Below are 10,394 nucleotides of genomic sequence, written 5' to 3'. Positions count from 1 at the left end.
TTTTGAACTGGGATTCAGTCTCATTCTGGGGGTCCTAAGGATTATGTGTAGCACTGTGTAGAGTAAGAGAGGAAAACCCCCAATTTTCAAACTCAAATTTCCCTTTCTGCAGGAGAGCACTGATTGTTTTTGTGCTACAAATTGCTCTTTGTTTTTAGGAAGACTTTCTGACAGCCCTGCTGGCTCAAAACCACCTGGGACTGTGAAGTTGTCACTCTTGGAGGGAGGATGGCTGACTATAAACTCTCTGTGATTCTTAAAACCAGAGAAAAATTGTCAAGGAAGGTACATTTGCCATGCATACTGGCAAAGGTCTTTCAGGTGTTTTTCAAGGGCAGAAGTGAAACTGCACACGTTGTGACAGGGACATGAACCATCACAAAACACGTCTGTGTCAGAAGAGCCTTAGTGCGGTTTTCTTTGCCTTTTCCACTTCCTTTGTCCCTGGCCTTGCAAGTGGGACAAATGCTTCTCAAATGCTGCTGGGACAAATGCAAGTGGGACAAATGCTTCTGGGAGTCTCTGGGGGAAGGGAAAGAAAAGATGAGGAAAGAGAGAGGCAGATAAAACGGGAAGCAGCAGGACGTGATGGATATATTTGCATATCATTTTGCATTCATGAGAACAATCATAACCCACTTATAGAATGATGACATCAAGCAAATGACATATCAGCAAATCAGTTTTAAGGCCTTTCATTTTGTTTCCAAAATAAGTTCTCTGCAGTTATTTTCCTTTTTAATCTAGCTCCATCCAATCAATTTACTGGAATTTATGGACTGAATTTTGGGATAGTTTGTTTTTATCTGTCATGCCAAAAATCAGGTAAATAAACACGGCCTTGTTAAGTGTGACTGGAAACTGTGGGGCCGAGGGATAATGATGAGAAATGTGCCTGAAGGGGGGGTGGGAGCATGGCCAGGCACTGACACTGTCATGGACGGGGGGCAGTCCTTAATCATCCCGTTTAATCACACAGAGCCCCTGCCCCTGGGGAAAACCAGTCCTGAACTCTTCTTTTCAAACATTTCCCTGCATAATTCCGGTTCCAAAACTTTTCTATATCTGAGAAAATGGGGCTTCCTTTTATATGAGAAGGAAAATTATAGAAGAAGAGCTCAATAATTCCCAGAATTTATTGGGAAGAAAAGGCATTTATTTCGTCAGGTACCAGCTGAGCCCTGCAAAAAAAATCTTTTGCTAATGCAGAAAAGCCACTGATGATGCAGAAAAGGCACTTGATCCTTGCAGAAACGTTCAATAAATGTGTCATATTTGGGGAAAACAGTTCCAGCTGTGGCCATAGTGCAGGATGGAGTGTCCCACAGTGCCCCTGAGTGAGCAGCATTGCACAGGCCACCAGAGCTGGTGCTGGCCACAGAGCTCTCAGAAGTGTTTGTAATGACTGTCAGTGGTGCTGAGGCCATCACAGATGGGCAGCAGGGAAAGCAACCTTGGAAAGCAGCTGAGGACAGCCCAGCTTAACACCAGACCTAGGTATGGAACAGCACACAGCAGGTGTGGGTAATGAAGGATGGGGACAATTCCAAGTTATTCCATTCACTGTAGGGTTACAGAAAAGAACTTCATATCTTTTTAATGAGATTGCAAATTAGACTGCTAAAGGTAATAATGTTGTTGTAATTTACAGAGATATTTGATTCTTCAAAACTGTTGATTAAGGAATTAAAATTATATAAAATTAATGTAGTACATACTGAGTGTATTTCAAGGCAAGGGATTTACAAGCCTCACATCAGAGCTGTAAACAGGGCAGCAAGGGAGCTTGCGTCTGCCCAGCTCTGGTGGGGCACAGGTCTTGCTCTGTCACAGTTTAACACTTCTGTCTGTGGTTTTGGGGAGAAAATGAAACAGTCACAGATGACATAAAATGAGAAGAAAGGTGAAAAATGAGGTAGAAAGTAAGGGAGGCCAAACATTTGGGCTTTCTAGCTTGGCACAAATAAAGAGTGTTTGTTTGTTTTTAAATAAGGTCAAGCATCAAGCCCTGCACCCTGGAAGTCAGGAGCCAGGCTGTGTTTGCAGACAGGAACTGCTGCCCAGACAAGCAGGGAGCCAGAGAACAACTGAGAGATTATGGAGAATTAAAGCTCCTTGTCCAGCACTGTGTCTTGAAGGTAAAGGAATGATTGTGGTGGGATAGAGGGAGGAGTTTCAGCACTGGTAAGGAGACACTCTTGTTTCTGTGTTGGATGAAGATCTCTGAAACAGAACCTGGCAGGGTCTGAGACAGGGCTGGTACAGGGGGCGTTTCTGACCTGATAATCCATGAACTGTGCTGTGTGTTTGAAATAATGCCTGGCGTGGGTGGATGAAATACGTGCCAGCTGAACCCAGATGTGCCTTGTCCTCCTGGAGCCTCCTGTTGGATCCAGGGGCTCAGTCCCACCTCCCTGCTGAGGCTCTGTGTGCTCTGAACACACTGATGAGTACAGAGGCAGGGAAAGAGGGATTCAGGTGATACATTTTACATTTCCCCTTTGCTGCTGCCTTTTGCTCCTCTGTAGCTGCTTGGTGAGAGCCAGCTGTAGCCTTCAAGCATTAGAAATATTTAAAAATCATCCCCTTTGCTCAGGGGAAAGGTGGCATAGCAAACAACTGCCACGTTCCCCGAGAGATCAATAACACCCTGCAGGAAGCTAAATCGTCCTTTATTAATCTGATGAATTAGCCTGATACAGGGAGGAAGAGATCAACAGCATGGAAAATAAATGCATGCCCTGAGGCAAGCTTGTCAGCTATGGAAATAGAAGTGTCTTTCGTTTTATCCATAACAAATAATGTTGAAAGTTAGGCTGGAAGACCAAAGTGACTTCTGAGATTTGTTAGTGCAGTGTGGATAGAGAAACTCACTTCTCTTTGAAAAGCAATTACACAATCACGCAGAGACAAGCAGTTTCCCTGCTGTGCTGCTGGATTAGAGAGCCTGAATATCTTACTCCTTATACTTCAAGAGGGACTGATTCAGACAAGTGCTTAGGTATATGTTTCAGCTCCAGAGTCATTCCAGGGAGCTCGGCTTTAGCCTTGAAGAATCAGGATCTAGAGGAAAAGACAAAATGAAATGGCATCAAATTTCTATCTTCTATTGAAGAAGGAAAATCGAGTTTTTTAACAAGAAACAAAAATCAGCACCCCTGACCAACTACCCTGGAGAGGCAGCCCTGGCCCTGGGTTTTTCCCTTGCCCCTATGGGAGCAAGTAGCACATGGCCAGGAATCATTGTGGTTTTCTCTCTGAAAATAGCATTATTCAGCCATTCCTTAGAAAATGTTATCAGCTTTTTGAAAGTCTCCACACTACCTTTGGTTGCATTGATTTGACCAAATCAGGGCTGGCTATATTGAGTTTTCAAAGATTATTCAATTTCCCAATGTGGAGAGACTTCTGTTTGACTTAGGGATGTGGTTTGGTGATGGATGTGGCAGTGTGGGTTAATGGTGGGGCCCAAAGATCTTTGGGTCCTTCCCAACCTAAATGATTCAATGACTTTGTGATTTGTGCCTGTTTTCCTTCAGGCCATGGTGCAGCATCACCCATCCGTGCTCTGCCTGGGCCAGAGCAGCCTGAACCCAGCAGCTCTGCAGAACTGGGGCAGGCTCCTGTGGCTGCTGGAGAGTTTTGTTTCCTGCAGGTGCAGGGCCTCAGCAGGAGCTTTTGAAGATCTGCTCATTTCCCAGTGAAACAAGCATGAACGCTCATTCTGGAGCCAGGATGGTTGACATGTCAGCTCTCATATCACGTAGTGTTTTCGCAAGAGTGAGAATTTCAGTGTTCATTTCAAAAGTCCACAATTCCTACTTAAACCATCAGAAACTGCTTGAAGAAATTTCAAGTCAGGTTTAGGATTTGGAGGCATGTCAGAATTTGCAAATGGCTGTACATGGCAATGTGAATTGATAGACATGGCTCTAAAATTGCCATTGGGTGTGGCTTTTTAAAGGCATGCTGTAGTAACTCAGGAAGGTCTTCAAGCAGAGTCCACCAGGATCTTGGTGTATTTTCTTGGTGTAGAGTTAAGGGCTACATTTTCCCCACCAAACTCCACAGCCTGAATCAAAACCAAAAATGCACTGTGGTCTCTAATTCAATCTTCTCAACTTACTATTATTTTTTATTAGATAGAAAATTCAAATATACAAATAGTCCCTTACAGTTATTGGGTCCATGCAAGCCACAAGGTGTTGCCAAAAAGCAAGAGGGGAATTCTGCAGGTGCAAAACCCAGTTCAAAAGATGAACTACCTCCAGTGTCACTGCTTTGCTCATTTCCCATCCCTATGGGCAAATATGAATTTTTCCTGAACCTTTAATCTACAACTCTGCATAAAGTTATGTAAATCTGGTGCAATGAAGAAGGCTTTTAAGCTGTGGTAGGTATATCATGGTCCTCTCCCATTCTGTGAAATTACTTTACAGCCAGGCCATAATCGCAATGACAGACATGCTTGATTGAGTTTTGTCTCTCTGTTAATCTATGGAGTAATTTTCAGGTGCAAATGAAGAGCTGTGTGTATCTGGGAAACTGGGGATGCACTGAAAAATAATCCTTTTAATACTGAGCATGGAGATTCCCTTGTGCTATTATAGGAGTGCATTTTAGGATTAGAGTCTTTGGAAGCTTCTTGTTATAACTGTAATTTATTTTTAGTGGTTTTTTCCCATAAAGTAATATTGGATATTAAAGAGCATATATTTCAGGTGATAGTGAAAAACTGAAGATTTAGGCAAGGTATGTGAATGTGAATGCATGAGAGATGGTGAAGATGACTCATTTCTCTAAGCACAGGGTGAAAGCTTAACTGAAAGGGTGAACAGATGAGAGGCAGAGCACAAATGGTGTTTTATTGCCAAATCCTGAGAAATGTCATTTCAGACTCTCAGGGGAATTCTGCCTGGGCTCTCCTGTTATAAGTACAATTTGTTGTACACGAAACAAACCGGTGATGAGGGGAGGGATGGCCTTTGGCAGTGGGATGAGGAGAGCCACACATTCCAGGCAGGGTGGACTTGCAATGGCAATGGTACCAAAGTAGCCAAGAAGGCTGCCTGTGTCGTTTCCTGGTAAGGATGAGCCAAGGAGAGCTACATCAAAGTGAGGGAAGGTTATCTTGAGTCTGCAATAACAGACTTGGTGGCACTCACCAGATCCCAAAGTGATGCATAAGCTTTAATCCACCTGGTGCAGACTGGGAGGGCTTTTCTCCTCTTTTTTTTGCACAAGAGGCTGCACACTGCTGCTGGAACCTTGTGTGGCTGCAATCATCCTGTGCATGATTGCAAGCCCTGGAGTGTTCACATTGCCACTGTGAAAAGGAGATAAAAGCTCTTCTTATCTACATAGTTCTCAGATATCAAGATGATTAAGCACACGCATTTGTAAAATGTGCCCCAGCACATCTTATTATTGATGACAGGGATGACTGGCAGCAATGAGTCAAAGTGAAAAATCAAAAGACAAGGTGAGGCAGTGGGGAAATCACGACTCCCAGTCACCAAGGCTGTGCCATGGCTCTTGCTGAAGGACTGCTTCCCACCTAAAAGGAAGGACCCTGACAGCAACCAGGTTGCAGATGGGGCAAAGAAGTTCTGATTGCTCCTTGTCTAATTATCATCATATGAGCTGTCCCTCTCTCCTGAGAAGGCTGTTCCTGGACAGGTGACACTGTGGAGCAGTGCCAGAGCAAATGTCAAGAGGCTGAAGCAAGAAGGGAGTCACTGGAGAGGATTTGGTGATCCTTGCACAGACCCACCTGATTTTCCCGTTTCCCTTGGAGAAAGAAGAGGAAGAGCAGACCAAAGAATACCTTGACATACTGACTCATTTCCATGCCCAAACCTGTGTCTCCAGACTCCTGGCTGACTCCCCCCATCTGCATCCAATTAGATGGTGAATCTAATGGGACGGTGAATGCTGGGACAGCTGATCAAATTTCTTGAAAATCAATGGCAAGGCTTCCCTGGTGCCAGACCAGGCTTCTCTGAGGGAAATGCTTCTTGTGAACGAGGAAAGTTGGTGGGAGAAAAACCCCAACTTCTTATAAATCCTTTGTGGTGATCAGTATTTAAATTTAGCCATTCAGGGACTTTTGATCCAATGCAAGTGGAAAATTGTAACCTTTGCTGACGAGCGTGATCCTGCTCAGGAGGTGGTGGCAGGGTGCCCCGGATCCCGTGGGCTTGGGCCCAGAGGGAGGTTTGTTTTTAGGTCTCATGTTGACTAAGCTCTCCTCTCTCTTTCAGAAAGGGCAGCGTTACTGTAAGGAGGGATATTGAGACGATCCTTGCCTTGGGCCCTTCAGAAGAATTGCCACATTTTACATTAAGGGCAACCTTCCTCACATAGCACATCTCTGCAATTAATTGTCTTGACACATGATTAGTACCTAGGGGCAAGGACGGATCGTTCTGTTGATTGGGCAGGGATGCGTTATTAATTGTATAAACTGGCAGATAGTCAAAGGACACAAACCAGTGGCTGCAGTTGCTGTCACCATGGATATTTGAAAGAGCACTGGAGATTTGTGTCAGGGCAATGCTCCTTTGCCATCCCAATATGATTAAGATTCTCTCACTGAAACTCCTAAGAAATTAGTCTTTAAACCTGATCCCCTGCAACACCAGGTCAGCTGGTATTTCTGGTACCATGCTGCACCCTCTCATTGTCTCTTGTTTTCCTTCATTGCCCAGACATGGAATGCGGCAGACAGAAGCATGCAGGCAGCTTCTCCCCAGCTGGCAGGGAGCAGTGTGGGGTTTTGTACTTAAAAAAGGAACTAGCTGACCTTGACTCATTCTGAAATGATGTGACATCCATTTTAGAGTTTTAATGCAGTTTTTTCTGCCAAGAAGTTATTCTGAAAGGAAATAAGTTTATGAAGGATGTTAAAAAATTTAGCAGAAGCAAATGTCAAAAACCTCAAAAATAATAATAATGGTCATATAGTGTAATTTCTTCTCTCTGCATCCCATGCAGCTGAGGCAATTTTATAGTTGTTGTTACACTGCACAGGATCTCCTCATTGTATTAATTGCCAGATGAGATAATACAGTTCAGGCCTTCCATACTTCACTAAAATGAATCCTAAAGTTTTTCACTGCTGGTTACCCACTGTTAATACCAGTGAGGATGCTTTGGAGAGCAGACCTGGACCTACAGGAGGCAGCCAGAGATGAGTAGGAGTGGTGGCTCCTTCCACAGGTAAACTTGTACAGGAGGAGCTGTGAGGTGGAGGCCAAAGGAAAGTCTGAGGTGGGGAGAATGTGTGAGATGTGATGAAGGTGGACACAAATATCAAGGGTTTTTTTCAGGTTAATCCTAATAGCTGTGAGTTTGCATTGCAACACCAGCAACATCTCTGCTGACTGGAGGCTGTTCCATGCACTGCATTTATTCACGTTGGTTCTCTTTGTTCCCAGCTCTGTGGGCTCTGAGGGGAGCAGTTGACGCTTGCAGGCTTTCAGTACCTCTCACATGCGCAGCTCCCATGCTCATTTCTAAACCTGTCTGGCATCCCTGGAGCTGGTGGCAGTGCCAGGTCTCTGGGGGTGCCCAGGTGGGGAGGACACTCCTGCTGTCAGCCTTGGGGTGACCCTCCTGCCCCCAAGTCTGCCCAGGTGCGACAAACTGCCTGCCTGTGTGCAGCTTCATACAATGCTGCCAAAATTCCTCATCTTAACAGCATCACCCTCTGCTCTCATTACTTCAGAAACAGAAATTGTCCATACCAACTTTTTAGAGTGACACCTGAAGGGAAATGCGTGTTATGTTACACACTGTTATTAAGTGCCTCAGGCACCAGCAATCTTTTTTCCTGCCAGCATTGATTCATTAAGCAGCATACGGAAGTACAACAGTGACTGGTATTAGTTTATATCTCCCTTGCTAACCAGGCTCTAATTTGTCTTATTCATTTTTATTTCCAGTCTTTTGCATTGTTGTAATGAAGAACAAATAGCACAGGAGAAAAAGCACCTTCAGAGCTGTAGCTCTTTGTCTTGTGCATTTCTACCAGGCCCAAGTGGTTCACTGATAGGACTTTTATATATTGCAAATTCAAAAAGAAAGACTTCTTGGTCTAAAAATTGTCTTGATTTAAATGGGATCTCAAATTGAGAGTAAACTTCTCAAGTTTAAGCACATTCAAGAGCTGCAGCCATTGTACCTGGTAATGTACAGAGGTGTCCAGAGCCCTGGAAAGCTTATGTAGAAGCATAGGGAGGAAAAGCTAAAGATAAACCAGATAAAGACAACAGCCAAAAAAAGGCGTAATGAGAAATGTCGATTGTTGTACAGTCTCCCCATAGGAGAAAACCACTCAAACGTCAAGGGCAGCCCAGTCTGGCTCAGCTGGAGCATGGTGGGTGCACGAGGCCCCTGGGCTGCCTCGAGCAGGACCTGCTAAAGGCTGCGGTTCCTTGGTTTTCACAGGGCCTTGCAGCACTTTACGTTTACAGTTGATCACCTTTGTGTTCGTGTCAAACCTCATGGAAACAGAATTAAAAATAAACTGAAGCAAGCCACACAATGTACCGAGCGAGGTGTGGGACCGCTCAGGGGACGCGGTGGGGATGGACTGGCAGCCTCAGTGCACAGCAAGGCTGAACAGCCAAAATGCTGCCTGGCCCTGGGTGGCTTTTTACACCTTGTTGGACGTTTTTCTCAGCCTGTTGTGCAGAATTTCCTTTGTTTCTGCCTTCTCCTCTCTGTTACAATTGTGGTGATTGTGCAGGAGGAGAAGTGACAAAAAGCTCATCCAAGCAGGAGCCCCAGTGCCTCAACCCTGTACATCTTCCATAGCATGAACTCTTTCACAAACACCTTTTTTTATTTCAAAGCCACGTCCTGGGAAGCGCCAGGTTTGTTGCTGGGCTCTGTGGCGCTGCCCCAGGGCTCTCAGTGCCCTGTGCCATGAGTGGCTGGGTGGTGGCAATGGCCCCTCTGCCCTCAGGGCTTGGACCCCATAATATTTCTTTCCTTTGTCAGAAATTACCCCCCTGCTCTCCACCTGCTCACATCCTGAATTTTTAAGTGTCTTCAGAGAGTAATGACTTCAGAGCAGCTCCTGAAAAGGACCCTGAGATTAACACTGCAAGAGCAGTAAAAGTGATGCACTAACCTCTAATAAAGTTTAAGTGCCCTGTTAACCAAATACTTCATGTCTCAACTCAATTTAAACCCTACTATGAAATATTTGTTCCTTTGAAGTGGACAAAAAATTTTTTCAACTGGTGAGGCACATTTAAAATTAATTTTAAAATAATTATATTAAGGTGCACTAATGACAATGAAGAGACATGTGTGGGTGCTTGGGGCAAGACCAGAGCAGACACATTCTTCAATATCAATTAATTTATCACCTAATATGCAATCACCCATCATATGTTTTATTATTGTTATTAATTAATTTACATTATATTAATATTTTTATTGCTCTGGCCCTCAGAAGAATCCCAGGGCTCCGGGGAGCAAAATGAGCTCTGTCAAACTCTTCATGTTCCAGCTGCAATGGGAGGCTGTGATCATATTGCTCCATGTAGGCAGAGGTGAGCCCTGTGTCTGGATTTAAATCATCACTGAAACAAAAATGGAGAGATAGTTCTGAGGATGGGTGGGTTTCCCCAGGTCAGAGCTTCTTGCAGTGTCTCTGGTGCCCTGGGTGTGGACAATCTCCTGTTTTATTTATTTTTGTTGTAGGCAGTAATTTTGTGAGAGGTTTTCTAGGCAAAGCAAAGGAGCAAAGGTTGAACTTTTGAAGCAAATGCACACAGCATGACCTTTATGTCTCTTAGCCACTGTCAGGCTTCACTGAGTGCTCTGCACCCTGACATTCAGTAAGGCAATAAAGAAATGAAAAGTACTAATGTAACCTTTATAAAAATAGTTGAAATGATAGTTTAATTTTTAATCTCCCACTATGGTGTTAAAATAAGCTCAATAAACTTTGGTGGTAAATTACATTCAGAAGGAATTTAATTTAAATAACATTATGGTTATGGTAGTCAGCAAATTATGTCCTAAACTGCTGCTTCAAGAAAAGGAAGACACATTTAGGGTGGGATAGTTGACCTTACCAATTTTTGGATAATACTTGGGCGGCTATTAATTTTTTGGTAGTTGATCTGGAACCTGAGGTGCTTTTGTCTTGCATATCCTGCCAGACAATCAAGAGAATGTTGTAGATTAGCACCTCTCAGCAGCCAGGGCAGATGAGTCTTGTGTATTTGAGCTGCAGCATTGCGCTTCATCATCTTTAGAAAAGACCTGCACAAAAAATAGGACCAAAAAAACTATTTGAAGTGAAGAGGAAAAAATGAAACAGAACCATGTTTTAAACAAAGTTATAAAGTTGTTTGATAGTGGAAATAATCCCC

General features: G+C 43.9%; 1 protein-coding gene across 1 annotated transcript in view; it reads left to right on the top strand.

Moving 5' to 3' along the window:
- Positions 1 to 1,738: 1,738 nt before the first annotated feature.
- Positions 1,739 to 10,394, top strand: part of SH2D1A (SH2 domain containing 1A) — a 38,565-nt gene continuing 29,909 nt past the window's right edge. Inside the window, exon 1 of the mRNA XM_074551550.1 lies at positions 1,739 to 2,138. The gene's annotated coding sequence lies outside the window, so the exon portion shown is untranslated. The remainder of the gene's footprint in view (positions 2,139 to 10,394) is intronic.

The sequence above is a fragment of the Zonotrichia albicollis genome, chromosome 14 (genome assembly GCF_047830755.1).
Source record: "Zonotrichia albicollis isolate bZonAlb1 chromosome 14, bZonAlb1.hap1, whole genome shotgun sequence".
Lineage (NCBI taxonomy): Eukaryota > Metazoa > Chordata > Aves > Passeriformes > Passerellidae > Zonotrichia > Zonotrichia albicollis.
This window is presented reverse-complemented; position numbering and strand designations above follow the sequence as displayed.